This window comes from Sus scrofa, chromosome 10, assembly GCF_000003025.6.
Source record: "Sus scrofa isolate TJ Tabasco breed Duroc chromosome 10, Sscrofa11.1, whole genome shotgun sequence".
Lineage (NCBI taxonomy): Eukaryota > Metazoa > Chordata > Mammalia > Artiodactyla > Suidae > Sus > Sus scrofa.
This window is the reverse complement of record NC_010452.4, coordinates 13008002-13018251: the sequence shown is the minus strand read 5'-3', so window position 1 is coordinate 13018251 and position 10250 is coordinate 13008002.

Below are 10250 nucleotides of genomic sequence, written 5' to 3'. Positions count from 1 at the left end.
GGCGAGAACTTAAAATGAATACAGAAAAAGGAAACATTTTAAAAGCCTCCCTAAGAAGTTATTTGTCCCCTGAAAGAAAGCTCTGCCCTGCTGAAGGAGAATAAATATTTCACCAACATCATTTCAACTGTGGAAGATGGGCAGCAATGACATAGAATTTTATCCCCCCCAAAATCAGTAATAATAAACATTATTGTCTGGTCAGCAACTATGAGTCAAGGTCAAAACCAGGGCGATCCACTCGGCTACCTTGTCACATTCGCCCACACGCCTGGCTCATCTGTATCGCTCTCTTTGTTTCAAATAGGCTGTGTCATGGGCCCCTGTGGCCAGAGCCCTTTACAGATTTCCAGCCACTGCTCTGGTCCTCACTGCTCTCAGTCCTGGAGATAGCGTCTAATTTTGCGATGTTCTAGGAATGCAACTGATACACCTAAGGATTAACATGGGAGGACCCAGGGCCTGAGACTTACGGCATGAAGGAATACATAGAAGAATTCTTTGCTTGGGTTTCTTTAGAAATCTGGAGCCCAGAAGGAAAGCACACTGTCTCCGCTTGCATACTCCAAACATCACTGAGTCTCTTGTACAGACTTGGATTCTGAGAGGCCAGATAAGTAACATAATCTTAAAGGAGCAGATGGCCTTTTTTTTTTTTTTTTTTAATGGCCGCACCTACGGTACATGGTCGTTCCTGGGCTAGGGGTCACATCTGGGAGTGGAATTAGAGCTGCAGCTGCTGGCCTACATCACAGCCACAGCAACACAGGATCCAAGCTGTGTCTGCAACCTACACTCCTCAGCTCAGGGCAATGCCTGATCCTTCACCCACTGAGTGATCCCAGGGATCGAACCCGCTTCCTCATGGACAGTAGTAGGTCAGGTTCTTAACCTGCTGGGCCACAACAGGAACTCCCCAGACTGGCACTTCTGATTTCACACCTAAAGCTATGGACTAATCCCAGAGCCCACAAGCTAATGTCTGGTTACGCTTGAGTTGTCCAAGCCTGGAAGAAGGCATTTAAAATTGATAGCGGAACCATAATGGTGTTCAGACAATTCTAAAGGGTTCATAAGTCACCGCTACCACCTCCCTAACTAAGGATGCCCTGGGCCCAGCTTCAACACTCCGACCTCTGGGAGCTCTCTATCTCCCAAATTAGCCAGTCCCTTTCCCGGACAGTTTCATTATGCCCTCATTCCTATGTGGCATCAATATCGACCTCTTACAGCAACATGCTTCTGTCCTTTTGAGTTAAATAAGATTTATTGAACATTTACTATGTTTTAAGACCCTGATGTAGAGATATCCGGCACACATCTGAGATCCTTAAATGTCACCATCATGAGGTCTGTCCAGCTGGAGTGGGAAAATTATACACAAGAGATCAATGGGACCCAGACTAGCTTTGTGAAAAAGAGTATTCCATCTCACCCTTGGCCTTTTTATTTATTTATTTTTTGTCTTTTTTTTTTTTTTTTTTTTGCTATTTCTTTGAGCTGCTCCCGCGGCATATGGAGGTTCCCAGGCTAGGGGTCCAATCGGAGCTGTAGCCACTGGCCTACGCCAGAGCCACAGCAACGCGGGATCTGAGCCGCATCTGCAACCTACACCACAGCTCACGGCAACGCTGGATCCTTAACCCACTGAGCAAGGGCAGGGACCGAACCCGCAACCTCATGGTTCCTGGTCGGATTCGTTAACCACTGCGCCACGACGGGAACTCCACCCTTGGCCTTTTTAAAGTCTCCAAATTAAACACACCCATGAACTTGACAGGTCTGACGTTTCTGTACTTTCCCATGCCTCTAGAATAAAATCCAGACTCCTTACAAAGCCCAGCTTGATTTCTGAGTCTCCAGCCTCCCCTCCAGCCTCTCCAGCACCACCTGCTTCCTTGCGGCCCTCTTTCCAATCCCCGGGCCTCTGTGTTTGTGGGTTCCCCTGGGTAGAAGGTATCTCATCCAAGTCTTCAGAGGCCAGCCTCTTTCTGCTCTCCAAGTCTCAGCTCTGAAGTCTTTATAGCCAAGAGACCTGCCCAGAAAACTCTCAAATATTTCCCAACACCTGCACGCCCTCCACCATTATTCTCACTAGAGCATAACTTAGGACTCTTTGCAATCATCTGGGGATAGCCTTTGCCTGCAGGCCATTGATGGATTTAGTCTTCTCTGATCTGTCATCCCAATTTCAATGAAGTCCCCACAAGGACAGAGGGCAGAACCACACCTGTGTTGCTCCACTGCACCCCCCTGCCCACTTGGAAGGTGCTCAATATTATTTTTTTTGTCTTTTTTTTTTTAGGGCCACACCCATGGCATATGGAGTTTCCCAGGCTAGGGGTCAAATGGGAGCTGCAGCTGCTGGCCTACACCACAGCCATAGCAATGCAGGATCCAAGCTGTGTCTGCGACCTACACCACAGCTCAGGGCAGCACTGGATCCTTAACCTGCTGAGCAAGGCCAGGGATTGAACCTGCATCCCTATGGATACTAGTCAGGTTCATTACCGCTAAGCCACAGTAGGAACGCCTCAATAGTATTTTTAATGAAACAGACACCTGTTGGTCCAGATCATTCCCTCAGAGCAATCGCAATAAGCCTAGGGCTCTCCTTACAACACCCAGAGCACACAGTAAGGCTCTGCACATGACAGAAGGGGCTGGAAACAGTCTCCAGTATAATGAAAGGCTGGACTGCAGCCTCTTGACCCATATCCACACTCAGTCCACACCCAGGGCAGCTCAGGGTCTCACTGGATTTGATGCCTAATCACCGAACCGAAGAAGTGCCACTGTCTTCCAGCGGTGCCAACAGGTTCACCTACTGCCTGCCAGCTTTCCATTCGGCACACGGGTTGTCTGTCAAACCCTGGTCGTGGCATCTCCATCCCAAGCTCCCTTCACACCGTTATAACCACATCTCTGACTCTTGTTTCACAGCTCTCTCCAGCACTGTATTTCCCAGGGCACTTATTTGCATGGTGGTTATGGATGCTTTGGGGGATACTCCTCACTTAAGGAAAAAAGCAACCAAAAAATAACCCACTTTACATGATGGAACAGCCTCTCGCAGATCTGCCAAGTGCAAAAGTTGTCTTTCTTCCTTATGTTTTAGGAAGCGGTCCCACAATGACCCGAGACTTGGCAGTGGAAGGGACCATGTCGAGTCTAACAAAAGACTCAGAATATGGACCAAGAGCCACTCTTATGAGTAATGCATAAGGCCATTTAAATCATAAATTCAGATGCTGGTGTCTAACCCAGAAACATAATTGGCCCGCTCAGAGCCTGTGAGCCCCACTGGGTGGCTCTCTGCCACAACTGTGGAGGTTGCAAAACATGCCTGCATGTTCTTTGACCCACTTGCTCTCAAAACATGGGATTAGTGCCTGTTCCCTTGAGTCTGGGCCAAACTTTGCGACTGCCTTGACAAACAGAACGTGGCAGAGTGACACTGTCACCTCCGACACAAGGTCAGGAACTAGGGTGTGTATTTCACAGTCAAAAAGGCTTCACCCGACCCCTGTGCAAACACTGGAGACCTCAAAGTCGAATTGCCCAGGAGAAGAAGTAGCCCACATCGAGGCTGACTGCTTCGTCTCAAGACATCAATCGGATCCAGAACTCCCTGTCCGGTCCTCTTTCCTCTCTGACTCTTCTTTTCCTACACCTGACACAGGAAGCTTTTAGGGTCCTTTTGTGCGTGTTGCCTTGTCCTGGCCTGGAATGATTTTGCCACCGTTCACCTATCTCAGATCACGGCAGAGGGGGATAATCCAACCTCTAAATGACTGGTGGCTTTGCCATGATGCAGTGATTCTGCAGTTGTGCTCATCACCAACTTCTCTCTGATTTCCAAAGCTTCAGTTTCTCTGGAACAAACTCGGGCTGAGTCATTAATCGCAGCCCCTCTAACCATGGGGGTCCACTCCCCTGTCTCTTGCTAACGACCTCAAACCTGGAGAGACTTATATTCAGGCTCTGGAAGAGAAGGGGACACAGGGCAAGGGGACTCGACTTTTTGAGTGTCTCCCCAGCTGTTCCCTTTTTAGTCTTGAGCCACAGGCTCAAGTGGGAATTACCAAAAGGCACTCATGATTCAAAATTAGCTTCCTTTAGGGAGTTCCCACCATAGCTCAGTGGTAACGAACCCAACTAGCATCCATGAGGATGCAGTTCAATCCCTGGCCCTGCTCAGTGGGTTAAGGATCTGGCATTGCCGTGAGCTGTGGTGTACAGGTTGGCAGACACGGCTTGGATCCCGTGTTGCTGTGGCTGTGGCGTAGGCTGGCAGCTGTAGCTCTGATTCAACCCCTAGCCTTCAATATGCCATGCGTGCAGCCCTAAAGGGAAAAAAAAAAAATAGCTTCCTTTGGCAGAACCCTATTGCCCTGACTCAGTGGGTGCAAAATAGTCTATGATCAGGAACCTCGCCTTAACTCTTGTAGATACAGCAGAATTTGCTCCTAAAGCCATAGCTGCCCAATAAAAGCAAAAATACGACACCCAGTGCAGCCCTAAAAAGACAAAAAATACAAATAAATAAATCTTTTTCAGCCACATCTGCAGCATATAGAAGTTCTCAGGGCAGGGATCAAATCCCAGCCAGAGCTGCAACCTATGCCACAGCTGCAGCAAGCCAAATCCTTAACCCTTAGCACCACAGTGGCAACTCCATGGGATATATTATTCTTGCTGCTCTCCACTGTGGGTGAATGAGGTCTGGGCAAAGTTGGGCTACTCAGGGAACAGCCAAGAGCTTCGCAATGTTTTACCAAGGAGACAGGCGAAAGAAAGAAACCACAGAGTTCCTGTTGTGGCTCAGCGGTAAGGAACCTGAATAGTATCCATAAGGACACAAGTTCGATCCCTGGCCTCGATCAGTGGGTTAAGGATCTGGAGTTGCCCTGAGCTGTGGTATCGGTCGCCAGATGTGGCTCGGAGCTGGCATTGCTGTGGCTGTGGTGTAGGCTGGCAGCTGGAGCTCCGAGTGGACCCCTACCCTCTGAACCTCCATACGCAGGTGTGGCCTTAAAAAAAAAAAAAGAAAGAATGAAACCAAAAGGACTCTCCCGGTTCCCTTACTGTGGGAGGGGACTACAGCCGTGGGAAGACCCTTGTTCCTCTTCTCGAGGAGGGATACCCTGTGATGTTCAGATGACAAAGATTTACCTGATGCCACCTGAACATAGTATCTGAAGAGCAGGTGGCAGCGAGGGGTGGGAACTGGCTCATGAAATCCAAGGGCGAATTTAACGTGTTGGTTGTCGAGAGTCACTACTGAGGAAAGTTTAAAGACTCGCCCACTGTTGGGCCTGCATGCTCATACCAGTTCAAAGTGATGGAAAAATCACATGAACTGAGTGCAGGCGGACTCAGATTAGACTCTTGAATAAATCACCATGACTCGGTCCGCCCGCCCGGGGAGTCACATCTAATAAACGTCACGGGTGTGGAAATGAAGGTGACCATTCCCACTGCCCATGCCAAGGGTTGAAAGGAAATGTATTTTGTAACAGTTTCCAGAAACTCCGGAGGGCTGCTGCTGCGACAACACCACTGATGAGGTCCTTCTATGGCATGACCTTGGGAAAATGCCAGCAGGACCTGGGAAAACTGCTCCCTGGGTCTGCCTCCTTGTGTGTCACCCTAGGGAGCAGCTCAAGTTGGAGGAAGAGGGTGCTAGGAACTGAATGTTTGTGTCCCCAAAATGCACACGTTGAAATCTTAACCCCCAGTGTGATGGTTTTAGGCCCTGAGGCCTTTGGGAGGCGATTAGGTCCTGGGGGTGGAGTCATCACAAATGGGTTTAGTGTCTTTAAACTTCTACCAACATTGAATCCTTACTTGAGATGCATGTCCTTATAGAAGAGGAAGAGAGCCAACCAGCCCTCTCCCTCGCTTTCTCTGTCTCTAGTTCTGTCTCTCTCTCTCCTTGCTATGGGGTATACAACCAGCAGATGGCCATCTACAAGTCAGTAAGAGGGCCCAACAGACACGGATCTGTTTTTATTTTACTATTTTCTTTTTAGGGCCACACCTGCAGCATATGGAAGTTCCCAGGCTAGGGATCGAATCCGAGCTGCAGCTGCTGGCCTACGTCACAGTCACAGCAATGCCAGAAATGAGCTGTGTCTGCGACCTACACCGCAGCTCACAGCCATGCTGGATCCTTAACCCACGGAGGTTAAGACCAGGGATGGAACCCATATCCTCATGAATACAAGAAGAGTTCATTACTACTGGGCCACAGTAGGAACTCCCTGGGTCTGTTTTTAAGCTTGACCTTGAACTTCCGAGCTTCCCAAACTCTGGGAAAAAAATGTTTGCTGTTAAAGCCACTCAGTTGATGGTAATTTGAGAGAGCAGCTGAATGGAATAAGACAAAGGGAAAGAGAAATGTCAGGGTGAACAGAAGGCTTGTCCTGGAAGATGCAGGGTATCAGGCATGGAGCTGGATCTGGGAGCACAGAGGTGAGCCCACCCTGGGAGCCTACGTTCTAGTCTTGGCTATTCTATAGGCCACAAAAACAGAGAGAAAAAAAGAAAGATAGGACCCACCTGCGTTAAGCAGTCTGGGTTTGATGTGTCCGGATCAGGAAGATGCCACACTGTCGACGATCCGAGCCTAGGACTTACCTAGTCAGGGGAGGAGGGCATGGAGACAGGCCCCCTCAGGTTTGTGCCTTGTTTCAGGTTCCCTTTGTCACCCAGACACCCTGAAATCAGAGAGCCAGCACTCAACAAAAGAACACAGAGGCAATGATATCAAGCCGAATTGACGTCACATTCATAATTACCACTCCCTCTCCACACCCAGCAGGGCTGATAAAAACCCAACGAAAGAGAGTTCCCGTCGTGGTTCAGCAGTTAACGAACCGGACTAGTATCCATGAGGACAAGGGTTCGATCCCTGGCCTCACTCAGTGGGTTAAGGATCCGGCATTGCCGTGAGTTGTGGTGTAGGTCGCAGACGTGGCTCGGATCCCGAGTTGCTGTGGCTCTGGTGAAGGCCAGTGGCTATGGCTTCGATTGTAACCCTAGCCTGGGAACCTCCAAACGCCACGGTGCTGCCCTAAAAAGACAAAAACAAACAAAAAAAACAAAGCTGTCTAGAGCTCCTCTTGGTACCTTCCTGATGTGCTTATTTTGGTTCTTTGCAGCAAATAATTGTTTATTCCTCAGGCTACACTTCCTATTGTCATGTCCTATTGTGTCCAGGACCACATACCTCAGTAACAAACTACTGGGGTAAATGAGAGAGACTTGGGGAAGGAATTCAATAATTCTTCCAAAATTGACAGCACTAATGGCCTGAACCCAGCCAGAACACAGACTGGGACTTGAATCCATGTGCTGGCACTTGAACCCAGCCTAAAGGCAGATTGGGACTCAAACCCATGGTTTTAAATTAGAATCACTCACTGTGTCTGGACTCACTGAAGTTCAGGTTCGTTATGCCTCCGCGCAGAAGGAATTCAGCGAGAGATAAAGTGATGGGCAAAAAACAGATTTATTAGGATGGGATGCTTGCGAGAGATGCAAGCGGGCAGGAAAGGAGACTCTGCCCCAAGGATCCCGAGGGCCACAGTTTTATCCTCCAAGGATTGCTGGGGTGGGAAAGGCCTGCCTCTTCATTTCCAGGAGTTGTAGCTCCTCCTTAGCAGCCGGTGAGGTGTGTATTCAAATCAGCTGAAGGGCAGTCCTCAAACTCTTGCCCAGGGTCTGACTCCGAATGCAGGCCTCATTCCATCCCCACCCAACGACCTGAGGCAATTCGCACACCTCCACTAGTCAAGCCGGCCTGCCCTGTTCTGGTGGTTTTCTTGAACTTACAGAGGCCTCCCGACACCCCCAGGTTTCCCTCTTTATCTTGGATTCCTGCCAATATTAAACTGGATGCCACTTAAGCAAGAGTTGCTCCAGGAGTTCCTGTTGGGGCTCAGTGGAAAGGAATCTGACTAGTATCCATGAGGCTGCAGGTTCGATCCTGGCCTCACTCAGTGGGTGAAGGATCCAACATTGCTGTGAGCTGTGGTATAGCTTGCAGAGGCAGCTTGGATCTGGTGGTGTTGCTGTGCTGTGGTGTAGGCTGGCAGCTGCAGCTCTGATTCAACTCCTGGCCTGGGAATTTCCATATGCTGCAGGTGTGGCTCTAGGAAGAAAAAGAAAGGAAAGAAAGGAAGGAAGGAAGAGAAGAAAGAAAGAAAAAAAGAGTTGGTCCAAATAAGGAGAGATCTACTCTTCTCATTGGTTCTCCTGGTTCCCCTTAGGCAATTTCATGTGTGGCTCCTAAGGATGTTACCCTCAGATTCCTGCCTTGTTTTTTTATTATAGTTTATTTCCAGTCAGTATTGTGTCAATATCTGCTGTACAGCATAGCGACCCAGTCATACACATACATACATTCTTTTTCCCATATTATCTTCCACCGTGTCCTACCCCAAGAGACTGGACACAGTTCCCTGTGCTTCACAGTGGACCTCATGGCTTATCCAGTCCGAGTGGAAGAGTCCTGCTTTTAAAGGCTCGAGATGTCTAGACCCTCATGCGGCCCAGGCCAAAGGAGCATGCAGAAAAAAAACCTTGCAGTCGTAGCTCTGTCACTCCAGGGCCACATTATGGGCCTTAAGCCCTTTTGCCTTCGTGGGTCTCTTCCTCCATTAAAAAATATTAAAAATTATACATTGCCACTGTGTTGGTGTAGAGACTAATAGAATCCAGGCTAGAGTCATTATTACTATTCTTGTATTCTTTTTTCCTTTGGATTTTTAAAGGAAATGAAAAGGAAACACAAATAGCTTTCAACATAAGTTGAAGAAGTGCACATAAACACAGTACTGTAGTTAGTAGGTTTGTTTTTGACTGTGACATGGGTTCCCAATTCCAAAACTGCTTTAGCTGTATTAATGCCAGGATTAAGCAAATAAATAGATTCATCCCAGGAAATAGGAGAGACAGATTTCTCACTGTTGGAGAAGAACTGATAGATAAGGAAAGGGGGGAAGGCAAAATGAAGCCCGTATAGTGTTGGGGGGGGGGAATCGAGCTGTCACTGTGAACTTGAACTTACGCTATGCGTGAGAACACACACATCGAAATAGACACAGATGTCCATGTGTGTGCATATGTGTGTGTAGATAGAGAACACATGATTAAGCAAGTGTGATACAATCTTAACATTTGGGCAGTGTGAGCGAAGGGTATATGGAAACCCTTTGTGGGGTTTTTTGGTTTTTTTTTTTTTCAAAACCTGAAATTCTTTCAAGATAAACAGTGAGAAAACAGCATGGCTGGGAGTTGCTGATATGAACAGCAAAAGGCACCTTTTGAAAGCATTACCATTCAAACCGACTGGAAGGTAACTTTTCAGCTGACAGCACACACCAGGCTTCAAAGCGGAGGTGGAATAGTTTCTCCATCACACTTGCCGTTTTGATGTTTTCCAAGTTTGCTAATGAGAAGTCCTACAATGTTCCCGTCAGGAATCAAATAATCATAGACTCCTCTTGCTGAAAAGGACCCGGAACAATAGGCTTAACTTCTCACTTTAACACGGAGGAAACTGAGGCTCAGAGGAGCTAAGTGCTTTTCCAAGGCTGTAAAAGAGCCGGGAGCTCATTACCATCCTAATTCAACAATAAGGAAGAAGACCTCGGAGTTCCCATCATGGCTCAGCGGGTTATGAACTGACTGGGATCCATGAGGACTCTGGTTCAATCCCTGGCCTTGCTCAATGGGTGAAGGATTGAGCGTTGCTATGCTTGGAGCGTAGGCCAGCAGCTGCAGCTCCGACTCAACCCCTGGCCTGGGAACCTCCATATGCTGCAGGTGCGGCCCTAAAAAGACAAAAAATAAAGAAGAAGAAAAAGGAGAAGAAGAAGCAAAAACAGAAGCAACTCAGGCAGTTTATTCCTCACACACTAACTCCTGGAAGTGACAGTGGCCTAAGGCACCTGCTGCTGTGCTTGCACAGGGTGACACCAAACAGGAGGGACCAGATGACAGCAGCAGAGTGGGAAACCCTATTGCTAAGAAGCCAGACTATAAATATTTTCAATTTTTGGTGCAGCACGATGTTCTGACATCATAAAAAAAAAAAAAAAAAAAACTTTCTGGCAGGGAGCAACTGCCCCTTCCTGGGAAGGAAAATGCAATGAGAGCTATTTCATTACGCTCTCAATCAGCTGCGTACTAAAATCCCATCAACCAAACAAATGTTGATAAATAAAGCCCTGCAGTCTTTA